Source organism: Ictidomys tridecemlineatus, chromosome 3 (genome assembly GCF_052094955.1).
Source record: "Ictidomys tridecemlineatus isolate mIctTri1 chromosome 3, mIctTri1.hap1, whole genome shotgun sequence".
NCBI lineage: Eukaryota > Metazoa > Chordata > Mammalia > Rodentia > Sciuridae > Ictidomys > Ictidomys tridecemlineatus.
In genome coordinates, this window is record NC_135479.1 from 121,931,808 (window position 1) to 121,957,984 (window position 26,177).

Consider the following 26,177-nt stretch of genomic DNA (forward strand, 5'->3'; position numbering starts at 1 on the left):
TTTGTGAGATTTTGATACTGGCTGTGGGAAATTGGCATGGGTACTAGCTCTGGGGAAGTCCTGGGTACATTCCTTCCAGTTATTTTGAATAATTTTCTTGTTCTCATCTACTCATCAATAGTTAGCTGAATAGGTAAGGAAGACCTTCTGTAAGTCCTTCTAGTTCTTTCTTTAGTCCTCCTTGAACTGTAGGCACTTTGTTCTCCCTGGAACTTCCCCCCACTTCCTCCTTCAGGGAGTTCTCCTGTTTGGTTGGTCTCCCTTTCTCTGTTCCATAGTCTGGAATCTTTCCAGGGAGTCGGTTGAGGTCCCCCGTAAGACTCACCTCCCCTGTTTGCCATGTCTTAGGGATCAGTGTTTTTTTATTGTGTCCAGTGTTTGATATCTTGAAAGCTGGTTTGTTCAGCTCTTTAGTTGTTTAAAGCAGGAAGATAAATCTGGCCCCTGATCTTTGTTGGAATACATGATATTAGTATAATATATCATGTCCAAAGCTAGGAAGTTGCTTCTCACATATTATCTTCCCCCTGTAATTCATAAATAGGACTTTCTTTTCTAAGCAAAACTCATCTGCATTAGCACACAACACGTGAATTTAAATATCTGCAAAAATAACCCATTTAAGAGGATGATTGGTAAATACGTTGTTGGAGAAGTTTGTGGGAATACCTGGGTCCAACTGAGATGACATGGTGCATACTCAGGTATTAATAATAACGAAAGAAACTATAACAAGATCAACTGAAGTGTGACTTGTCTGCCTAAAACGATTTTGAGACACATTTATTTACTACTATCTGCAATATCTGTCTTCCATCCTAGATTTGTAAGTGACTTGATGGTAATGGTATTATGCTTTTTTATTTTTTTCATGGTGCTGGGATTGAACCCAGGGCCTCATACATGCTAGGCAAATGCTCTACCACTGAGATCCATTCCCTGTCTAAATTACTCTTCCCCGCCCCCATTTTAATATCAACATCTAGAATGGGGTATGGGAATGTTTCAAAGCTTCCCCAGGTAAATCAAATATGCAGCCAGGTGATTCCAATATACCTTCATGTTGACTAGAATGCTAATTGAAGTAGTATCTCATATTAGTGACACTCAAAACTGTAGTAAACAGAACTTTTTTCACTTAACATATGTTTACTGAAGGTTTTCTAAATACTCAGCATCACAATACATACACATATATATCTATACATACATATATGATATATATCACATATCATATACAAAAAAAAAAAGCGTAGCATCCAGTTGGGGAAACAAACTTTTATAAAACAATTGAGAAAAAATACATGTTGTGTATAATTAGCTCCTGAGTGGAGCAGACTAATTATGAAAGACCAAATAAAACAAAAAATCAGTTTAGGCTTGGTAGTCAAGGCAGACTTCTCAGAATTATTGTTTTTCTTTGGTTAAACAAAATATTCCAAATGTGAAAGAAAATTCTGACTTGCTAGATCCAGATCAAATTTTCCCCTTATTTTAAGATGAATCAGTGGCAAATATAAGAACTAATTTATACAGCACAATTGATGTTAAAGATTTCTAAAACTGTCTTGATAGTTAATTTATCAATATTTTCATTGTCTTCAGATTTTCTTGGTGACAAAAGTCTTTTTTTGCCCATGAAAGTGATATTATTATTATCATTACTATTAATAATTAATATTATTGTTTTATTGAAATGAAAAGAGGGGGAGATGTATATAAAACTGATTGTTTGGGGTTTTTTGAAAGCCAAAAGAAAGCTTTGTCATAGACACATTTCCTTTTTTTTTTTTTTCATCTTGTGCACATATTAGTTCTTTTCTTCTTGATTATTTTACCCTAAATAGTGCTTTGTGGAAACTATTCCATTTTTGAGATGTGTAACTTTTCAGTAAGTTTTTAGGGCTGTTTGTTTATTCATTTAATTACTTATTGTTCTGTTTGACATCCAGGAAATCTTTTGGCTTGGGGTAGGAATGGTTATAGACCAAGCAGGGTTCCAGATGAGAACCTGGTAAGCAGAGCCCTTTTCCTACCCCTTCCTACCTCATTGCCTCCCTAAATATTCTTTGTGAGGCCTGCGCTCTTGTTTCGTGGCCCCTGCCATCTCCAATCTTGGATGGGAGGCCATTTAAAATAGAAGCAGTGGCGCAGCACGTCTTGTTCAAGGAATAGCAGCGTCTGCACTTAGTGTTGGATGACCCAAGCAGCTGTCTGAATTACTTGCCCCCAAATTGCCTTTGGATGGAAGTAAACAAATATGGACATCCAACAGAGCATATTTGAAACTGACCTCTGAGGCCATCTATTTTAAGTAGGTTGTAATTTTGCAAAAGGCATGGAACAATTCCAAAGGTTTATTTAGTCTTGAACAGTCTCCAGTTGGCTGGTTGGTTCACTTTTTTAATGGTGTTGAAGACATTAAGGAAGATACCAATAATAGATGCCGGATTTGCACTCATCTTGGTACACAGCGATTCATTTCATTGGGTGCCAGACCAAAAATTCACTTCAGGGAGCAGCAAGCATGTAAATCTGGCTATACGGCAGCTGATTTTTATGACAGCGCTATTACTGCCACCATTCACACCCTGACTGGAACCTCACATAATGAAAAGTGTCTCTAAAGCTTTCTCAGTTCCTGCCCACACAATTCTTCATCATAGAATCCATAAGGCATGGGCCTTAGCATTAGGTCAAGCTTTTGGTACATGGTCTTTTTTGTCTTTACAACAACCATAAGAAGTAGGTAATGTTGCTCTCATTTTAGAGACATGAAAACTGCAGTCTGAGACTTCCAACTGTAAGGATAAAGTGAAGATTCCAGTAGTTGCTTTCATTTCATTTATTTTATGAAATATCCTTATTAATCAGATTTCTCCTCCTGCTCCTGGCTTGTGCACTTACACTATAGCAATTCTTTTTCCATCTACTTATCCCTAATCTGAATTTTGTCTTCAGGGTGAGACCAAAAAATTAAAACAACAACAACAACAAAAACAACTACACAACTAAACAACAACAAAAATACCTGAGGATGAATTCTGTATTCTTTTGTAAGTGGTAGCAATTTATTGTTCAAGTGCCTGCTCTCTTCCCCTTCTCTTTTCTCCTCTCCTAAAGTGATTGGGTGTTTCACCAAACACTGAAAGAGACACAGCTTAGACCTTCTGTTCCTGACATCCGGTTATCCCCAAATGGCCAACTGGTAACTATGCTATGTGTGCAAGTCACATCCGACTCCCTGTAATCATATTAGAATTACTTTCACAGTCACCAAGTTCTGCTTCCGTGCAAATCTTTTGCTCTCAGCAGCACTTTTAGGAACTTGAGGAATTGCTGAAGGTAGGGAGAAATTTTAGAAGACCTAGATTCTAATTAACTTTTCCTCTAATTAACTCTGTCACCATTCCTTTGTGAATGCAACTGAGACTCTCAAAGTTAAAGGAGCATGCTGAGGATGGCAACAGCCCAAGTCCAGGAAGCCCACAGAATCCTTCTCACTCCCAGGATTTTAAAGCAAAATCATTATGAGGATTTGAGTGGCAAGGGAGGGAAGGAGCAAAGGGGTTTTTATACATGTTGTTTGGGTGTTATTGTTCTCCATATCAATAAATAATCATTCTATAGACCAGTGAGTACATTTGCTCACTATGTCCCTGGGTTCTGTGTCTTTCTTTCTCTGGCATTTAGTGGCTCACAGGATAGGTTATGATAAAACTCAGTAGTGCCGGTACCTCTTCCCATTCCCTTCCTCTCCTCCGTTCTTTCTTTTTTCTGACATGACTCATCTCTCCATACCTCTGCAATATGCTTTTCCTACAGTGTTGTTCATGGTGCTTGCATATCTAGGAAGGTTCGTTTTTTTTTTCCTCTTTGTGCAAATTCTCTCTCTTCTTTGAGACCTATTTAAAAAATCACCTCCTCTAATAAGATGCTTCCAAAAAAATAGTCATCCAATAAATACATAGTCACGAATAATTTTTCTTGGAGATTTCTGCCATTAGTAATGGTTATTAGTTTTCCAAAATAGATAGAGCTTCAATGTAATTTCAATTTCTTCCAACTCTTATTCTAACTCTTTTTACTAGCTTATGGTCTGTACCATTTGAATGTGCTCTGTCTGGTCAGGGGACTTCTACTCTCCATAATTTTTCTCCATGACTGGTTAACTCTGGCCTCTCTGTTGCAGTGAGACTCTGTCCATGTTTTGAGATCACAATACTTTTCCCATTGAAAATTCCTTATTGCACATTTTTACTATTTCCTTGGTTTCAGTTTTAGCACATAGCTCAGTGGTTTTTTCCATAGACCTCTTGTTTCAACCTTGCTTTCTTCTGCAAAAATTGCCTTCAGGTGTTGTTTCTCTTCCCAAGTCACTTTCTTTCCCAGCGTCAATCAAGAGCCTGATGTATGTGGTTGAGAATGCTCTGGAAAAGTTGCTTCTTTCCCTTTCCATCTGCAACCATTTCTGGCAAACAGCTGGATAGTTAATGGTCCTGCCCCAGCTTTTCCTTCTAAAAGCCATTGTTGCCTCTTGCAAATGCACAGGCCAAATGCTCCCAGTGGTCTCTTCCTTCCTACAGAGCTCATGTTAATGGAGCTAGGATTGATGCTCACCCTCAGAGGAACCACATAAGAGCTCAGAGCCTGGGGCAACACAAGAGTTCAGCTGTGTCCTGTTCCATTGCCACACAGCTGCTCCCTTTCAGCGACTTTGACTCCCCTGCAGAACCTGTCAAGACCACCGACCACCCAATTTCTCAATGACTTGATGAAATTGTTTTGGTTCTAAATTATCCTTTCTTTTGTTATGCCTCTTTAAACTGCTCATTGATGACTGGTTCACCCTTTCTTGCCTGACCACTGAGGCCCCGCCTCTCATCTGGAATGCACTGCTCTCTTCTTTAGACCTCTGATTTGAACTACTGTTTCTCTCTGCTCTCTGTCTTCCCCTTTCTGAAGATATGATTTGCTCTGGTCTTCAGGCTCTGTCTAACTCAGTTCTTCAAGCTCTGTCTAACTCTCTGGGCCTTTTCCCAGACTGATTTCCCAACTGTGTGTTGAATATTTATTACATAAGTAAGTTATACATATAGCTTACATCAATTATATAAAAAATGATTGTTATAAGATCTTATTTTCAAGAAGCTTACAATTTAATAGAGGGATTGTCAAGCCAACTCATTTCTCAAAGTCTTATTGGGTTAAGTTTCCTAACTGAGATGCAAACAGGGGAAAGTGTAGTTGTGTGTATGAGTGTGTGTGTCTGTGTGTGTGTGTGTGTGTGTGTGTGTGTGTGTGCGCGAGCGCGCAAACGCATGCAAGATGGTTGTTATCAGGACCACCTGTTTAGAAGAGGTAGTACAGGGGATAATTTGAAAGTGGGTAGGGTTGTAACGAGGGTGATATATATTTGGAGAAAGACTAAAGTTAAATTTGGCCAGAATTGAGGTAGTGTTTTTCAATAGGGTCCTGTGTGCTGTGACTCTGTTACTCCTAAGAAACTAAATGTCCCATTCAGTAAATGGCAGTTGTGATCTCTAGTCACTGAAGCATATAAACACCACCTGGACACAGTTTCCAGATGCCCTGTAAAGAAAAAAAAAGTCAGTGATACTGTTAAAACATGGTAAGGAAGATTTAACTTTGTACTACTGCAACAAGTCAGGGACCCTGACAATGGGATTTTTCAATGGTTGGGGTGTGAGGAGATTGGTCTCAGCTCCAAGTACAGAATGGGCAAGTGGGAATTTATCAAGGAGCAGGTGTGAGTGGAAAATTGCTAAGAGGTAACATCAGGGGGAAAGAGGGTTCTGGCTAAATGTATTTAAAAGCATTCTTGATAAAGACAGGCCAGGGTGATCAGACAGCAAGTGGGGATGATGAAGATGAAGTGCTTGATCAGCTATCGTTAGTCAACTTTTCATTGCTATGGTCAAAATACCTGAAAAGAACAACTTAGAGGAAGAAAAGTTTATTTTGGCTCATAAGTTCAGAAACTCAGTCCATAATCATCCATTTCCATTGTTCTGGGCCTAAGGTGAGGCAGAACATCATGGTGGAGGATCGTTGCTACTTCATTATGATTGGGAGGCAAAGAAAGGGTGCTGAGACAGGAAAATGAACCCTTCCTCAGCGCATTCCAGAGACCCACCTCCTCCAGCCACACCTGTCTGCCTGTAGTTACCGCCCAGTTAGTTAATCCATTCAACCTAGAATGGACTGATCGGGTCAGAGCTCCCATAATCTAATCCTTTTACCTCTGAAGATTCCTTCATTAACACAGGAGCCTTGGGAGAGACTCAGATCCAAACTATAACAGATATCAAGGATGGGTAGGTAGTGAGGGTGACTTGATATCAAGGGATTTCTTGGGAACTGACTTAGGAGGGTTCTTTCTGAAACTGGATTTTACAAGGAAGTACACAGGCCTAGAAGATGGTTTAGGAACCTAACTAAAGAATCTTTGTCACTCCTGAAGAAGGTATCATGAGCCTTCTATACAAATCACAGAACCATCCATGTCACGTGAGAAGTACAGAAAGGCCTCTGACCTGAGGAGTTTGTGCCACGGTAGGATTCAGTGGACAGCTACTGAATGTCTTTGAATGTGCGATGACAGGATCCAAATGCTCTTGAGAAATCATTAGAAAAATTAGTAATTCTTAATTGTTAGTAATTATGAAGAAGTTGTTGCAATATTCCAAGTAAGGAATGACAACAAATTACACTGGTTTAACCAGAGATCTGCTTTATAGAACAAGGAACTTACTGGATATGGGGCTCAAGGAAGTATTTGTCCATAGCAATGCCTAGGTTTTGAACCTAATGACCAGCAGCACAGTGGGGCCATATGTATATAGAGGGAAATGAGAGAGAGGATCAGGGTTTAGAAAGGATGGCAAGTTCAGTCTGGAATACTTTGTACAGCACAGGGGAACAGGAATGACTGAAGTGGTACCACCAAAGCCAGAAGCTACTTAATGAATATGAATGGTGCCACTTGAAAGCTAGTTTTTAAAGGTCTTTAAAACAAATCTTTTGTTGATCAACCCACCGCACACATCCACCCCCTTAGTCACTTTTTGTTTCACCTACTCTCTTGCTTGCTTTCTTCCTTTCTTTCTACCTACTGTTTTTTTTTTCTTCTTCTTCCTTCTCTCTTTTTCTTTTTTTAAACATTGAACAATAAGTAGACTACATCCCAGTCCAGGTCAGAACGCTTCCCAAATGGAACTTAGCATTTTGAATTAGTGAAAGACCGGGCTTTTAAATAAAATATTAGGTAATGGATGTACCAGGAATGAACTAAAAAAGATGCAAGCTTTTCTTCCTGATTTCAGCTTTATTCCCCAGTGACTCTCGCTGAAGGAAGGTCATGAGCAACAAGGCACTGGCACATTGGATCCAGAATTGCTAAAGTAAGTTTTCTCCTCTGGTGGAGTCCCCGGAGGACGCAGAATCTGGCTGAGCTGTTCAAGGTTTCATATTCTTTCCCTAAGTAAATTAAATCGTGAGCACATCTCATCACAGGGCCTACACAAAAGCCTCCTATACCCTTTTGGCAAAGCAGTGTTTGAAATGGAGCTTTCAGGAATGCTAAAAGCCTGTCTCCTCCAGCCATCTGTGTTGGCTGGCCCAGCTGCGACCATGGGAGGGCCCTGGGGGTGGCAGGGGGCGGGGAGGCAGGGCCACCATGGCAAGTTTCATCCATGTGGGAGCCAAACCGAGTCCAAATGAACGCCTGTCAATGTGTTCTTTTTTCTCAATAACTTGATGTAATTCTTTCCTGCAGAAGCCAGAGATTCTCTCGGATATTTGCATGGAGAGAGTGACCAACCCTTCCCCCCCCCCCAACTTTAAAAGGGCTTTAAGTGTGAGGGTAAATAAAAACAAATAGGAATGTGTTGGGAAGATACTGTAGGGAAGCCTTCTATGGCTCTGTGCACCTATACAAATGCAAGCTTAATTAGAAAATCAATCTTGCTGTCCGGCTGATTGATTGCAATCCTCTGCTGGAGGTGGGAAAGAGAGCCCACTCATGACGAGATAATTTTTTCCTATTACTAAAAGGAGGCCTAATGTACATCTCTAAGCAGTTCAGCGTGAAAAACTTGTTAAAAACACACCACCTTTTCCCTCTCGTTAATTGAATCTTTGGGGGAGGGGAGAAAGATGAAAACAGCAGTTTGAATTCTGTGAACTGTTCCTGGTTTTTTTCCTCTAAGGATACCTCAGTTCCAAGAGGTGATTTAATAAACTGCCTTCAAAGAAATGGAAGTGTTTGTATAAGGAGGAGGGTGGTGTCTGCTCACCATACCCACAGACTGACTTAGGAGAGAGGATTGACTTTGGTGGAAGAAAGATTCACAGCCCTAAATCATGTGTTCACACTTTCACACAAAGGTCACACATTAACTCCTCTGCTCAGGTGAGGAAGCAGGGGTTCCAAGCTTGACCTGACCAAGGCCACATGCATATGAGTGGAGGAGCCCAGGGAAAGGGCTCTCTGCCCTCAAAACCTTTGCATTTACCACATACCATTTGGCTTCATAAAAAAAAAAAAAAAGCTACCCTGGTAGGTAACTGTCTGTTTTATCCCTCTTTCATCTTATCAGTTCTTTGGCATCCTCTGATCTGCTTTTAATGCCCCACTTTGGACACATTCTTAATTCAGAACATAGGTCTTGACTGAATAGTTTTCTCCTGCTTCTGATCTGCTCTCTTCTCTCTTCAGTCTCGAAAATGCAAAGCATTTCTGCCTTAACTACAGAGTTCCAGCCACGGTTTTCTGTCGCTTTAACTCTTTTCTCTTTCATTTGTCATTTCACAGATCAGTATAATCCTGCAGCTGTAGCTCTCTTCCACTAAAGATGATGTCTACTGATTTTTCTTTCTGGGGGGGGAAAAAAAAAGCCTCTTACAAAAACGCCTGCTCAACTCTGGTTGGAAGGAATTTAGAAATTTCCTGGCTCTTAGGAGACCCAAGGGGAGCGGGGATCCAGGTCTAAGGGTCCCTGAAGAGTCTTCCCACATTGCTTAGAAACACTTTCTTCAGATTCCTTCCTTCACCCCAATATCTCCGTTACTCCCTAAGCTCTCAGCCCCTCCCCCAACCCACATTGGCTCTTATTTTTGAGCTAAAAAAAAAATATTCTCTCTGTTTCTTCTGAAATTTTGCTACTTGGTTGTTTCATGTGCTCCTCCATGTGGAATACATTTGTAATACTTAATCATTTCCAAAAAGCCCACAGCCAAGACCAAGCTTATTAGTGAAACGGAACTCGCATTCCTTAAGCAGGGTTCATCGTGAACTTCATCTTATGAGAAATACAGTGAGGCTTGCTTATTTAAAAAAAAGAGAGATTATTTGTTGCCATGGTCAAAGATGGTAAGAATGATTAAATTAATGAATTTATTTATTATATGATGCTTTGACTATTAAAATGAATCCTTGGAGACAGACTCAGAGAAGATATCAGCCATCATTCAATCAAATCTATCTAGCTTTGAAAAAGCTGATTAAAAAAAGAAAGAGTCTGATTAGGGGATACAACTTCTCCAAGATGATGCATAAGGAAACCTTTGACTCACAAGAAAAACATGTATTTTGTAGGGGGCTCTTATTTGAGGTACCCACATTTTTTTTTTCACTCTGTGATCCTTCAGATGAGGTGATAAAAGGTAGTGAAATGACTTAAATGAGGGAAACAGAATGAAGAAGAATTACTAGCTCCAGAGATCTTGAGAAACACGTGTGTGTTTAAAGGGGAAAAAAAAAATCCAAGCAGACCCCCCCCCAAAAAAGTCTGTGCATTGTAGACTTTTACCACTATTGATGTGAAACACAGTTCACATATTTTTGGGTAAAATACAATAATTATTATGACTCTGTTTTCTAGGCCAAAGGTCACATACCCAACACAATTTATAAATATGGACACTGAGGTTCAGAGATAGTAGATCACTTCCCTAAGTCTGTACAAATAATTTAGGGTAAATTCCAGAGAGCATTCCATTCTATCTGATTCTAGAGCTCATGCGCTTTACGTAAGCAGAATAACCTTGTATACTTATGAAAAGAAAAACGATTAAACCTGGTACTTGAATTTGACTTTGTCTTGGAAAAATATGTTGGCTAAGGATTTACCCAGAATAGTCAATTGTTAAGCTTTGGATAAGGAACCAGCTGAAAACTGCTGATGGTTTGGGTTTCATTTGCTTCCAGGTCTGGTAAAGCTCATGAAATTCTAGTTAGAATTAAGTAATTTCAAATAAAAATAGTCAAGTAAAACATCGGACAACCATTGGAGAGTTGTAATTTTATGCACTATGGATGGTATTATGTTAAAGATTATTCCTGAAAAATAAAGATAGGATAAACATTCTCATGTCTTTAATCTCCTCTATAACTCAGGCCCCACAACAATTTCATTTACAATTCCTTTTTGTGTATGTATTCTTTATTGGAAAGTCATGAGGAAAGACTATGCAAGTGTCAGTGCTTAAGAAACTGCTAGGGCCGTCAGACATGTTAATGTTTGTTTTCTCAGTGAATTTCCTATCACCAGTGAACACAGCAGGAGGGACATCACTGCTCCTATTTCACAGACAAGTAAACCAAAGCATGGAGATGCTACAGACAAATCCAATGTCACACAGCAAACATTAGCAGGATTTGGGTAGCACTGCTGGATCCAAAGCCCAGCCTCCCTTCAGTTTTCATTACAACACTATATTTCGTGAATATTTTCAGTGACTGTTCTAAACTCACCTTCTTGTAGAAAAGTGGAGGACTGCGTGATTTGGGATGAGAGAGGAAGCCAGGTAAGACAGAGTCATTATAGACTTCACTAGAGATTTCATAAATAGCCACAATTGACAGATTTCACTGTGGACAGATGGCAGCTTTGGCTGGGATCCGCTCCATTCCTCGAAGGTAATTCGGCACTGGTGTTGGTCTCTCCCACACTCATTTGGACTGGCTCAGCATGGAGTGGGATGTGGAGGACTCATCTGGCTTGATGTGAAACTTCATATTTCACAGTGGAAGAACTGAAATGAAAGGAGAAGTAATATACTTTGTATATTCTTCTTTCTTTTAAAAACATATTGCCACAAAGGGACTAAGAATTATGTAGGTTGAAGAGAAATGCGCTTGGAATTTCTATCTTCTTTCACAGATCATTGACACTTTGGGGTCAGCACAGACCCTGCTTATTTTGAGATCAGATACACAGATGATAAATGTACTGTATTTTAGGCTTGAATTAAAATCATTTTTCCTTCCAAACACTTTCGAATCTATTTGGCCAACCGCCTTTTCATTTTATATTCTTGTTTATTTAGAAGAAATATAGTCCATATGTTTCACATTTATTTATACTTAACTCATCAAAATGTTATTTGGCAATAGGTATTTGATGTCCCCTAGAAAATTCTCAAGGTGCTTTTGATAAGATTTAGTTTTTATATCTGGGAAATAATGATATGTCTGGAGAAAAACATGGCTCCCAGTGGGCCCTAGGTCAGTTCAGAGCTCCATTCAAAATGGTTATGGAAGGCCAAGTTTGGAGGAGTACTTCTGTGTAATTCATTACTCTCCAAAACTGCCAGTAGAGATTGCTGGTTAGGGGTTGCTTGACTCCCAAAGCAGCTTGGTTTAATGTCTACTGTATAGCCACAACTGAGCTGATTGATAGGTAGACTATCCTACTTATCAAAACGTGTAGTATGTTTTAAATATAAACCTGAATACGAAGATTTGACTGCATAAAAATTTAAAGCAAATGAACTAATAAATGATATTAACAACATACATATCAAGAGCTATATTGAATATAAAAACATTATATATTTTTATATATAATGTTTTTATATATATAAAAACATTATATATAAATGTTTATTGAAATATATGAAAATATATTTCAATAATGTGAATATCTCATTGGAAAACTAGACACAAGGTAACCATACATAAACAAAACAAATCACATGTATGTACACATATATGAAATTAGTGTAAAAATGTTCAGTTTTATTTATAGTTAAGTGCATACCAATTAAGATAATAAGGATACACGATGTTTTAAACTAGCAAATTGGCAAAACAACATCAAAATATTAAATACTATCAAGAGATTTTGATAATCTGTTGGTTGAAGTGTAAACTGGTGTACTTACTATTATGAACTGACATTTTTTAAAAGAGTTTATGTCCTTCAAGATAATTTTTCTTTTTAGGAATATACCCAAAGTTGAGGACAATAATTTATATGTGAATGCATTTATTACATTTCTATTTTTAATAGTGAAAATAAAAAAGTCAACATTTCTAATAATAGAGTTAAATAAAGTAGGATACATTCCATATACTATTCTCCACTGATGTCACATTACTGAGTTTACTGTCATGGGAAAATGCTATTAATATAAATTTTAAATAACAGAAAATATATCTCTACTAGATAAGCCCAATTTTATAAAAACAAAGTCAGACATGTAAATGCATGAAAAGAAAAAAATAAAACAGTTTATGAGAACCAATTAACCAATTGTTAATGCTTGGCCGTGAAAGTATATGTAATTAAAATTTTCTTCTTTATAACTTTCTGTATTTCAGCAATAAGCATCTATTAGTCTTACAATCCTAAGACACAATAAGTAATGCTTATAGGGATAGAATTTTTTGAATTTTCAGCAGGCAAAATGTAATACTCATTAGAAATGGAAACAGTGATTTGGGGGCTTTGCGATGATGATGAAATAACTAACCCTTCTTTTCTCTCCTACGTAGCATAGCCATCCTTGAGAAATAGTATCTGTGTGGAATATACTACCATGTCTTCACATTAAAATGATAGTCCAAAAGAAAAAGATTTCATGCTGTTAGTGAAAAAAAAAATCTGCCCATAATTAATGTCAGAAGAGTTTTCTGATTGCTGAATATAACCTGCTTGTGAACTTCTTTAGATACTCTGCTCTTCAGTTTGAAGGCTAAATAATTTTTTGAATAAGCCCATTATCTTAACAAAACATCTTTTCAGAAGGCATTTTCCCGTGAGGTTAGACTTGATTGGCTTGATTTATCTGTCTCATTAGGAAGAAGGGAGTTTGGATGCGCAGAGGAAGAGGATGCGGTTGAGGAATTGGAAACCTATCACAAATATAATCTAGTCTGGAGAGGCAGCGAGCTGTGTGGGTTGAGTGAAGACCTGGGCTGGCATTTTAGTTCTGCCATTTGGCAGATGTGTGAGCTTGTGCAGTCATGTGATAGCTTTTGTTTTGTCTACCTTAAAGGGTTCTTGTGAGGAATAGATGTAATAACACCTGGGAGTTATTACTGCTGTCAATGGCACTAGAAACTGGACTCCTGACTAACCTGGATCTTGGTGACTTGGACCTAAAGGGATGGAAATGTCCAGTGCAGGCCTTCAGAGTTGTCCCCAGAAGTGTTTAATTAAGCCTAAGAAATTTGAATGCTGTAGCTTTGTTTTCAGGTGGTCATGCTCTTTAAACTCTCTGGAAATTGTGAAAAACAAATATTTCTTAAAAATATTTTTATTATTCACATGTTTACAGTAAACTATCAAAGTAGTGAGACCTATTTTCATAAGCCACACATCTGTTTATTTTATGACCACATTACATCTGGTTGTACCTTCATTAGAACACAAATCAATCAAGTGAAATATAATATTTGTGAACAAAGCTGTATAAGCTCTTTTATAATGTGTTTATAGTTTTGAAAAGTTAGAAAACGATTCTGGATCTGTTTATGGAGGAACCGTATTCTCAGACTCCGGAGCTCTAGGTGGATAGGCTGGGAGACAGGGACTGTCTTAGGAAGGTATAGGCCCCATTGGCAGATAACCATCCCCAGTCACATGTTTCAACACATGATTGGGGTTTAAGCTCCAGACAGTAGACTTTAGCCAGCCTGGGCAGAGAGTCAAAGAATAAACAGTTTAAATTCATGTAATGACTGAGACATTTTTAGAAAATAATTAAAATTATTTTTCTTACTAACAGACTGGAAAAAGCAAAGGTCAGGCACCCTCAAGGAGACGGTGGCAGGCCAGACATAGAGGGAAAACAAGGACCTTTTGATATTGTCAAAGTAAGTTAAATTTAGACTTAAGGAATTACTTTTTGTTTTTATTGAGACATTATCTTTTTATACTAAGAAAGTTATAATAAGTAAGCTGTGTTTTCTAAAAAAGACTAATTTTTATGTAAGAAACCTTAAGTGGGACATATTTATCTTATTCTCTTGAGAAAATGGAGGACTCATTGAATAAAGGGCATTATATTAGTTCATTATAAAATTAGTGACTTCCTGAATAATCAGGTGGTGCTGAGCAAGACTATCTTCTGAAGAAGAGGAAGGCAAGGTGGGGAAATGCAGTTGGGGGCAAGCTGGCATGGGAAATCCAATGCCTGAGTAGAGCTAGAAGGGCGTCATTGAGGGTGGCAAGCTGTGACACTGACAGCAGATTGGATACATGGGGGAGACTGGCCATCTATGTAAATACTGAGAATAATGGGAGTCACCCACAACTCACACCATTTAAGAAGAGGGTTACAAATTTCGAAAAGTAAAAAAACAGAATCAACCAAAGTGATATAAGAATTAGTATGAATTTACTGTTTTTTATGACAGAGTCAGAGAGACATCATAGAGAAAGAAATATAGATGAATATATGTAGATATAGATAGATAGATAAACATAGAGTTTCCCTTCATACCTACAGTGCTGCACCCATGAATTTAGCCAACCATGGATAGAAAATAATTGAAAAAAAAACATATCTGTACTAAAATGTTTAGACTATTTTCCTTGTCATTATTCCCTAAACAATATAGTATAATAACTCTTTATGTAGCATTTACATTGTATTAGGCATTATTATAATTGATCTAGAGGTGACTAAAAGTATATGGAAGGATGTTGTAGGTTATATGTAAATTCTACACCATTTTTACATATAAAGAACTTGGGTATGCTCAGATTTTGGAATCCACCAAAGTTCTGAAACCAATTGCCCAAGGATACCAAGGGATAACTGTATTTTCTATCCCTGGTCAACAAGTAAGTCCTGAAGTAGTAACACCACAATCACAATAATCACCCTTTGAGGCTAAATCTTGACTTATAAATACTACTCTGTATTAAAAACAACCTTCGTTGCTTGGAGAATTGGCTGACACAAGGACTGGGGAGGAAAAAGCACAAGAATAGCCTAGAAAACACTTTATGTCCCAAGACAAGAGGAATGAGGGGAACACAATAAAAGGACACATGAGCCCCTTTGAAGGTAGTCACACAAATCTGAGATAATTCAAGCTTCAAAATAGATAATGTTAATCAAGTATTATAATTCCCTGAATGAAATGAGATACATAAGTCCATAATAACATAAATAAATCAATGGATAAATAAATTGTGAGGAATGAATGATAGCTAATAGATGTGAGAGGAATAATGACATTAGGAAACCACCAGTTGGCAATCATTCCAGCAATAATTAAGCCAAAAACATCTATAAATTAAAATGTCAGGGGATGAAAGTTTGATGAGAAGATATTTACAGTCTAAAAGAGTGCTTCCTGTAAAATATTTATGTATTAAGAAGAAAAAAAGTATAACTTTTAAAGAATTCTGGCAGATAATATCTTAATCTAATCATCAAAGCTAACTTTATAGAAAAGGGACAAAAAGCAATTGTAACTGCCTGATAAGAAGACTTAGAAGAACTTCTGCCAAAGATGTGTATCCTGAATCTAATCATAATGCAACATCAGACGAACTCAAATTGAGGGACATTCTACAAATAACTGTCTTCTGTTTTCAAAAGTATCAAGGTCATGGATAATGAGGGGAAGATGGAGAAAGTATTTCAGATGGAAGGGCACTAAAGATATTGCCAATTGTTTGCATCTGCATCAAATCCTTTGGCTGTAAAGGAAAAGACTGGGAAACCTGGTGAAAATTAAATGGGGTAGTGATGAGGGATCCGTGTTGAATTCCTTGTTTTGATGTGGTTATGTAGGAGAATCTTCTAGAAAATTTACACTACTTGGTTCAGGGATTATGGGGCAGCATGTGGGCAATTTATACTGAATTGATTCAGGACAAAAGATGTCTCTACTCTTGAAATTTTTTGGTAATTTTACATTATTCAAAATAAAATTACCTTTAGTATGAAAAAGAATGTAGAAGAAGTGGCTCCTGCCTTCAAAGATGTCAGTGTGTAATAGAAGGAACAAGACACTTGAGATGGAACCAGCAGGGCAGAGGGGGAACAGGCTGGTGACAGGGACACAGCCTGAGCTGTGGAGTCAAAGTGTTCATCTATTGGTTGTGGTTCTGCCATTAGCAGGAAGGAGACCTTAGGATGATGACACACACTTTCTAGGGTCCAGTTTAACCCTCTACAAAAACAGGACGATAATAGTATAAGCTCATAGGGCAGTTTTAAGAAATATAGAGCACCTGGTAGATACATAATATTTGATAGTTGTTATTATCAGTTACGGGTAAATAAGCTCATGGTTATTTGCATTCGTCTGAATGCAATACAGCTATACTTTTAAGTGGTTCTGCCACTTATTATGTGACCTTAAGCAAGTTTCTCATTTTTTTTCCCCGAGGTTCAGTTTCTTCATTTAACTATGGATAATAGTCATCTTAATATTATCCATTAACATGGTGGTTGTGAGAATTAATTGAGATATGCAAAATATGTGGTACTCATAAGCATGTATCGGTTATTGCTATTTAAATTCAAGATGAAATATAATAAATGCTACAATAAAAATGGCTATTTTGGGGAGAAGGAAAACCCGTCTAGGTGAAAGGATGAGAGAACACTTTGGATGTATAGTTCCCCAGGACGTTTGGGAGACAGTTTAAGGGTGCCCAAGGCTAGACATGGGCCATGCAGTAGGAAAGCGGGGAAGGGATATGTAGGGAGGGAAGCTGGGTCGACGGTGCTCTCTCATCACCAACAGAGAGTAGGCAAGAAGGTTTTACAGGTGTCAGGGAGATGCCAGCTGGCAATGACCTTGACTCTAGAGGACACTGGAGCAGGCATGTGAGGTGGGTGATGGAATTCTGGGAGGGAATGAAATTTCCAGGGAAGGACAAGGAAGGAGTTCCCAGGGACAGAACTTGGAAAGACATTATCATTTAGGAAGCACAAAGTGGGACAAGGAGAGTGTAGAGGAGACGGGCTGGTGGGTGAGCGAGACAGAGGTGAAGGAGTCTGGCCAGTCCTGGCCAGAGGCAGCTTGGTTCAGAGAAACAAGGCAGAGAGTTTGAGAACAAAGACTGGGAAAAGGATCTGTTCTTAAGCATTTTGTTAGATCTTACTGAGTTGCTAGAAGGTAGAGCAAAAACCAAATTCCAAGAACTAGAGGCTAGGGAGAGAGTATCTGGGTAAAGGGGACAGGACTTGGAGATATTTTTAAAGGACACTATCACAGTGAAGGCAGATAAAATTTATCACAAAGCTAGCGAGGCCTCCCTCAGGCTCCCGAGGCTCCTATCTCAGGCCTGGGCAGTGCTTTTGCAGGGCATGTGGTCTATAAAACTTCCCAATGTAAGACACTTAGTCAGGGAAGAGCACCCTTTCTACTCAGGTATTCCTGACTGGAAAATAGAACAGCTGCTGGGCTTTCAGGCTTCAGTTTAGGGAAGCTTGAATCAGGGTTTAAGGGAACATACTGTATGCTTTGCATATGGTTAATATGTAGTTAAGGTACTATTCTCCCTCCACCCACTAAGCCAACTTGCCCAGCACTGAAACCAAGTGTGGATGTGTCTTTTGATACCTGGCACTTGGAAACTGTGGGTAGTGGAGGTGAAGGTTAGAAATGTACTGAGCCGGGAGCTGGTATGTGGAAAGTCCTTCCAATCACGAGATGTGTAAAATTACAAGTAGAAGATCCAGTTCTTGTCTAGTCCCAGTCAGAATGCAAATCGTCTCCTATCAGATAAGGTGACCCAAAACTCATAATATACCACTGCAGTGAGACATCAATGACAAACTGGTTAATGGGTGTTGTCAGTTCAAAGAAGATTTAAGATTAGTCACAGCACATAAAGACTTGAAATGTTCTGAAATCTTTCAACTCATATATGAAAGAAACTGGATGAGAAATTTTTACAAAATGAAAAATGAATCCCACAGATTTTCAGATAGTTAAAACCTTTTTAAACTATAAATATGCAAAATTTCTTAAAAATTAACTAGAGTGAAAGGCAAGTTGAATCCTTCTAAATAAATAAACAAACTAAGAGAATGCAGCTAAAAAAATAGGGAAAAATGTTAGAAAATAGATAGAAAAGAAATAAAATATTATATTATTTTATTGATTTTTCTGATGTTTGATACTTAACTATTTTTAAAAATAATGTACTGTATTTTCCTCATTCTAAATAGATATTTTTTAAAATCTAAGCTTTTCATTAAAAAAAATCTAATTTAAAAATACTAAAGAATTCTACTCCCCCTGAAAATAATTTTAGCTTCAGGTTCTACAGAACCTGGACCCGCCCTTGGATCACAGAAGCAGTAGTGCTTCTTGTCTTGCTAGATCAGAAGGAAGCAGGATGTCGGCAAAGGATATTAAATATTTCATGATTATTTCATTTTTAGAGTAGGTGATAACCTGAGCACTTTATGTGTATCAGAAAAATGCTAGCTCTACTGAAGAGATAGAAATACCCATGCAAAAGGGATACTTTTGGAGGCCTTATGAAAATGGAAAGAAATGGGTTAAGACAGAGTAGAGAAAATGGCTTTCAAAGAGAGCCATGGAGAAGGGAAGTGGATTTTGAGTCAGTGTGTGTTGGGGGTGGGGCAGGCAGGAAGAAGTTTTATTTTTGAGGCCTCAGTGATCTAGTCTCTCTAGGAGGCTAGGTTATCAACTCAAATTTCAGGGCAGGGGGCTTAGCATTTTCCAGAGACTGAGCAGGTCACTAATAACTCTTGCAAAATGAAACTGTTAGGCCTGGATGGTGTTGGCACAGGCCTGTAAGTCCTGCAACTTGGGAGGTTGAGGCAGGAGTATTGCAAGTTCAAAACTAGCCTCAGCAAGTTAGTGAGGCCCTAAGAAATTTAGTGAGATCCTGCCTCAAAATAAAAAATAAAAAAGAGCTGGGGATGTGGCTCAGTGGTTATGTGTTCCTGGGTTTAATCTCTGGTGAAAGAAAGGAGGAAGAAAGGAAAGAAAAAAAAGTTAATAAAGTGATGGATTTACTCTCATTTCCCCCAAAGCCCTCCTACTGGTCATAAGACACTGTACCCACAGACCCTACCAAGGACGTGGCAGTCACTAAGATGAATATGGAGTTTGGAGATAACCCTGTTCTAATGTCGGAATGATTGCAGAATGCAACTGAGGTGGTAATGTAATGCTGGCAAGAAGTCTGTCAAGGGGAGACCTTGAGTTGTTGCCTAAAGAAAGAAAGATTTATTTATATGTGGCCTTATTCCACCCAGGATTTAAGGTATCTTATAAGAATGCATGCAATAAAATAGAAAGATGTGGTTCATAAATTTAAAAAAATCAAGGCTGGAAAAAGCATAAAGTATAGAAGAAAAGTCTTCAGATGTGGCTTGTTAGTTGTCTTCAAATAACTGAAGGGTTGTCAGGTGGAAAACATTTAGGGTTATTTGCTATGTGTGTCCAAGAGCATCATGGGCAGATATCAGTCTGTTTGGAGTGCTCTAACAAAATACCATAAATCAGGTTGCTTATAAACAACAGAAACTTATTTCTTACATTTTGAAGGCTGGAAAGTCCAAGGTCAAGGCACTGGTAGATTCAGTATCTGGTGAGAGACCACTTTTTAGCTCATACGGGTGCCTTTTAGGTGTGTCCTCACACATAGTGGAATGGACTAGACAATCTTCTGGGCTCTCTGACCCCACCATGAAGAATTCATCCTCTTTATTTGATCACCTTCTGAAAGTCACGTTCTCTAAAACTTTCACTTTCAGTGGTAGGGTTTCAAAATATGAATGGGAGGGGGGTATACATAAAATGTCTACACCACAGCAGAAGAGGTTACAGTAAGGCAGATATCCACACAAGCTAAGGCCAAACTTTTTAACAATGGCGGCTGTTTCACATTGGAATGGACCACCAAGTATGTCTCATGAAGGAGGCATTTAAACAGAGCTAGGAAGCCTCTGTGCTGTCCTTCTATAGAAGCCAGTGGATGCAACGGGAAATACCGGCCCTTAGGGTCATCATTTCAATGATTATGTGACAGGGACTGTTCCCAATGTTGCCCTATAAGTAATGAACTATTTTAAAATACCCCACACAACAATAAAATCGTGTCAAAAGTCATTCTGAGTATCTCTGTGACCTATAGTGTTGTCAGCCCACCTTGGAAATGCCACTGCAAATTGCAAACCCCAAACTTCTGAAGCAGAAATGAACAATCTGCACACGGGAGGAGAGGGAAAGGTGGTGCTGCGGATGATTATCAGCTCATCATTTCCCTGCTCTGTGGGTCATCGTTCTGCAGCTTAAAGAGCTATAAGTATCCATTCTCTCAACATTTGACAAGTGGCTGTTGTTCCCTGACACTCGTCAGGCCCAATGCGAGTCCTTGCAGAGACCATAGTAAGAAAGCACATAAGGTCCCTGCTTTCAGAGTGCTTGTTGCTTAGTGAGAAAACTAACTACATGGATAAAAATATACTTACAAATTCTGGCATGCCTTAGGAAGGAAGAAGAGTATTTCAGGAGAGTGACTAGCTCTAGAATCTGATGGAATGTGAATAAAGAACGTGTTTACTGATTTCAGTTAAGTAGATGGGGAGAGCATGGGTGGGGGTTCAGATGGAGAGCATTTCAGGCTGCAGGGATGAATGTGCGCAAGATGAAGAAACATGAAGCTTTTGATGATTGTCCAGAAGGGCTGAGTGGAGCCTAGAGACTGATGTCAAAAGGAGAATGAGCATGTTGGGAGAGAGGGGCCAGGAGATGCTCACACCTGCACCAAGGCTTCGAGTGCTCTAGAGAAATATAAAAGGCCCTTGGGGTTGACATAGTCATCTTTTGTACTAGGGGAGTGTCCAAATAACCAATGCACCCCATGAATGAGAGAAGTGCCTAATGAGGAGGAATACCACTGAACTTCAAGTTAACTCCCTGTTACCTTTTGAAAAGGGATTGACAGCCCAGCAAAAGACCTGGACTTACTTAATCTTCTTCTTCTTATTATTATTATTTTTTTTGGTACCAGAGATTGAATCCAAGGGGCACTTAATACTGAGCCACATCCCCAGCCCTGCTTTTTATATTTTATTTAGAGACAGGGTCTTGCTGAGTTGCTTAGGGCTTTGCTATGTTGCTGAGGCTGGCTTTGAACTTGTGATCCTCCTGCCTCAGCCTTCCCAGCTGCTGGGGTTACAGGTGTGCACCATCGTGCTCACCTGGACTGAATCTTACAGTAGAGGTGACTCCATACGGTGACCTTGAGGTTAGTGGTAGTGATGAGAATGTGGGAGAACCTCAAGATTTCCATGCCAGGTTGTCACTGACCAAGCCAGGGACTGTAATGTGGATACTTGTGCTTCTTCCTGGCTCCCTTTCAGACTCCTAGGCACCTCCTAAAGGATCCTGTGTTTACGTCTTCATCTCCACGGATAATAACTACTCTCTAATTATCACATCTATATTTTACAAGAGCTAATTAGAAAGTGTCTGATAGTCTGGGATTTTCTGACAGAGGTAGTGCACAAATCTAGACCACGTGTCTGGGGATGATGGTTCCAGCTGAATCACTGTCACTGATGAGAGCTGGGAAGTAGAAGCCTCAGTCCACAGGGTCTCCAGCTTTGTCAGATATCCTTATGTGGCTTCTCCAGGACTCCTATCTAGCCCATCTCCCAAAGCAACACTACCATCCTCTCCCACCTGCTCTCAGAATCTCAGTGTCGGCAACATTGTCTAAATGCAAATGCTTCTGGGAGGAATCACGTGCTTTGATCTAATTCTGGATTTTAATTTAATAGTATTTAACTCTTGCACACACCATTTCCCTTTCAAAATGTGTTTTTCTACATGTTTCATTTAATGCTGACTGGACCTTGTGAGGTAGGTATCATCATAATTATAACCTGGGATGCTAAATTACTGACCCAAAGTGAAACTGCTAGGCAGAGGCAGAGGCTGAGTGGGGACATTGCATTTCATGTTCCCTCCCTTCCACCAGTTGTCCTCATGTGAAAGCAGGTGGATCTGTGTCAGGAAGGGAAGCTTGACGATGTGGCCAGCAGAGAAGATGTCCCCATTATTTCTTGAAGTCACAAAACATAAACTGCTGTCAATTTCTCCCCACTTAGTGCTAGTGCAGCTGTCAGAGCACAACAGCTAAGAGCACAGGATGTAGAGGGATATAGGATGGTATTTGAATACTGATCTGCAACGTCATTGCCTGTAACTTTGAGCAATTGGTTACAAATTGGGACAGTACCAGCACCTTTGTCAAGAGTCATTGTGATGAATAAATGACTTGATATACAGAGACCATGGTTCTGAAGCATAGTAAATACTATAAAAGCATCTGCTTGATGGTTCTTGTTGGGTGTGTGGGAGACTCCCCGCTGAAGTTAAGTTTCTGTCTGGAGAGAAGAACATCAGTTCCAAGATGAAGGGCGCCAAATTCAAAAGTTTTCTCAACCAATCCTCAAGGCTCCCTGTTCCTGAGTCACTCTGCCAATCAGCACCTGCCGCGTGGCCTTTGCAACCCTTCTTAAGCCAAAGCTTGCAAGAGAGCTCATGGTCTCTGCCCTCTTCTTTTTCTTCCTCTCTCTCTCTCTCTCCCTCTCCCTCTCTGCCCTTCTCCTGTCCTCTCTCTGCCTCTCCTTTTCTTCCCCTTCAGGTAGCCCCCCCCCCAATAAAATCGCTTGGTTGAAACTCCGTCTCATCTTGGGTGAGTCACTCTCACCTTTCAGTAATGACATTATTGGTTGATTTCAGCGCTCAACTTCCTTGTTGATTTCAACCTGGAAAGGGAAGGCAAATTTGCTTCCTGCTCCAGGTTAATTGGAAATGGCTAACTAGAAAATTGTGTTGAGAAGGATTCTGAGGTTTACTGTAGTCTCGGGTGAAATGATGAGCATCTCTACATGGGTGCTGAATGATCGTGCCCTTTTCTGGAGAGCCCTCTGCGGGGCTTGCCATAGTCCATGCTGTGCCCCTCAGCTTCCCAGTCTGCCTTAGGCATTTGCTCTGATTCTTTTTTTCAGGAGTGGTCCAGTTCACACTAAATGTAGTTTCCAGCTCATAGGGGCACTGACTGCTTGGGTGAGAACAAAGAATTTAATGAATAGGAACTATGTATGGATGGGTTCTAACAAGAGAGGTTAGCAGGCCAGGCATTCAAAAATAACGCAGTGCAGCCACCCTGGGTGAGCCAACACAGGATGTAGATTTCCATCTAAATAAAAGACATTCTTTTTGAAGATCTTACAACAGCTGCAACTTGAGATTCCCACAAATGCTTGGAAATCTGTCCATCTTACCTGAGTGGTGGTACATATCCAAGCAAGGATGCCAGTAAGAATGTGAGACAGTTTCTGAGAAGCAGAATCTGGATCACCCTTCCAAGAAGCCAGTGATCTGTAGCGCTGACCTAGCCTTCGAGCATTTGGGGTACAGCATTTTTATGGAGCCTATGGTTAAACATTTGCTGATCTCTCTTCTGGAAGACTTACAGAAATACAATAATTGTTATGAATGGTCTCCCAGAGCGAGGCTTCTCAAAGATTCCATTCTATGATCTGCAGAGAATTCTAACAGCGTTCTCAGTGTTTTTCTTTTGCCTCTACCAAATTTATCAATGTCTTGGGTCATTATTTGCCTGATCACAACAACATGCATTCATGAATATGTATCAGCTAAAATCCTGCAATTTTATGTGTTAATTTGCTCATGTCTTTAGGTGTTTATAGCAATTAAATAAGACCTTGATAAATTTAGAGGAAATAAAAAAAGCTTTGATATTATGAGTGTTTATGTGGTTGAATTGCAGGCTCTGAGATAAATTGTGTTTTGTGCAACTATTAATTTGTTGATTGGCTTATTAGATATTTTTGCATTTAGCTACATTTCTTCTTAGGAAACAAGTTGTCTCTTGGCTGCTTCGTTTGGCCTTCTGATGTTCATTTTAGCTTAGGAATGATCTAAGTGTGTGTGTGTGTGTGTGTTTTGTAAGAGCCAGTGTATTTGGACTATGTCAGAAACAGTATAACTTGAGTATAGAGGTGCTAGTTACCCTGTTGGTTGATCAAGTTTTAGAAATTTATTTTTAGTTAACAAGGGCAACTACAGGGAGGAGCAGGGTCCTGTTGAAGTCCCACCAGGGAGGAGGGGATCCAGGGAAGGAGGGGCTCCAGTGATACCAGAAGTCACAGGGAGAAGGGAACAGTGACCAAAAGTTCTGGCTGTTTGACAAGAGCAAGCTAGTCCTGTAAAACTTGGTGCTGGGTAATTCTAGTAGGTGCAGTTCCCAAGACAGGGCTTGGTAGGGTAGGGCTTTGGATCAGGGTCCAGGAAACGTGTGTCATCCTGGGAATCAGAGTATGCCAGGGTAGAAAGAGCACTGCATCTAGTTGAGTGACAGTGGCAGCAACTTGGTCACAGGCCATGACTCCAGGAAGGGGAGGAGGTGAGCTGTCAGATTTAGCAACTAAAATGCAGGAGGTCCTGTTAAATTCAAAATTCCAATGAACAAAAAATATTAGGATAGCATGTTCCATGTGCTACTTGGGTATACTTATACTCAAACATTATTTGTTGCTTATTTGAGATTCTACTTTAACTGAACATCTCTATTGGATCTGGCAAACTTAGGTATGTGTGTTAGGGGTGTTGTGGGTGGGTTGGGGGCACTCGACAGCATTTGAGGAATTCTCACTAATCTGGAAATGATGGAGAGGTTGGCTGAGGGATAACAGGAAAGACTGAGGGAGATAAAGTAGGATGGTTAGTGTGTATGAGAGAGACACTACACTCTCCCTGTGTAGACAGACATAGGGAGAAAGAGAGATTAATCCTGAATAATTTTATGTAGGTTTTGAGACTCACTTATTTTCTTAATTTCGTGTGTGTGTGTGTGTGTGTGTGTGTGTGTGTGTGTGTGACTATTTTGTAAGAGCCAGTGTATTTGGCCCATGTCAGAAACAGGATATTTGTTGGTTTTCATATGAAACGCTCAAAGCTGTATGTACCCAAAGTGAGGCCATCTCACTAAGAATGAAAATTTCAGTCTTCTGAAATGGTTATCTTGATAATACTGGACACATGAATGTTTGGAAACATTTGGATGATGGGTGTACTTTAAATAAAAACCACATGACTGAGTGCATTTTTCCATTTTTATCTAGATATTTTGGAATAATCTAGACAGCCAAACAGGCTCATCTCCAAGAAAGAATGTATCATCATAATGAGGCAGGAGATTTTCAAACTACTTTTTGATTTTTTTCCAGTTTTTTTTAAAAAAAATGTTAAAAAAATATGTTTTCACTTCTTCATATCACTTTAGAGATCTTTGATTTCCATCCTATCCCCTGCCCAGTTCATGGCACAATATTTGGCACATAATAAGTGCTGAATAAACTCTTTTAAAATGAATGGACAGGTGAGGGGATAGGTTATTCTTAAATAATTTAGTACAGAGATTATGCTAAAGCAATGAAGATCTCTTTGCTTAGAAGAGATGAGGGCAGACATTTATTGGGTGTGTGCTATAAGACAGGAACTGGTCAAGACAGTATGTATTATTTGTATGCATGTATGTGCATAAACAGATGAATGGGTGTGTACATGTACTCCTATAATCACCTTGTGAGTAAGCACATGTAGCCTGCTTTACATTTGAGTAAACTCAAAAGTGGTTAAATAAATTGTGAAGATTTTCATCTACTAAGAAGGAAGGCTGAGACATTACTGATTTGTTTTCACATCTCTTAGATTTCTTATAGAATTCCTTGAACGATCTATGGCAATTCTTAATGCTTTTGAGAGCTTATTATCATTTTCAGAATTTGATGAAAGCCAGGGTGTTCTCACTGAGATAAAAGGAAATAGTCCTAATTTTCAAAACAATGTGAGTTCCTCACGGACCCTTGATCAAGAC

The 26,177-nt window shown here is 39.2% G+C and overlaps 1 protein-coding gene across 3 annotated transcripts in view; it reads left to right on the plus strand.

Moving 5' to 3' along the window:
* The first annotated feature begins 14,052 nt into the window (after positions 1-14,052).
* The window catches only part of LOC144376329 (uncharacterized), a 156,531-nt gene continuing 144,406 nt past the window's right edge, over positions 14,053-26,177 (plus strand). For all 3 annotated transcript variants that reach the window (XR_013436643.1, XR_013436647.1, XR_013436645.1), the window contains exon 1: positions 14,053-14,125. The gene's annotated coding sequence lies outside the window, so the exon portion shown is untranslated. The remainder of the gene's footprint in view (positions 14,126-26,177) is intronic.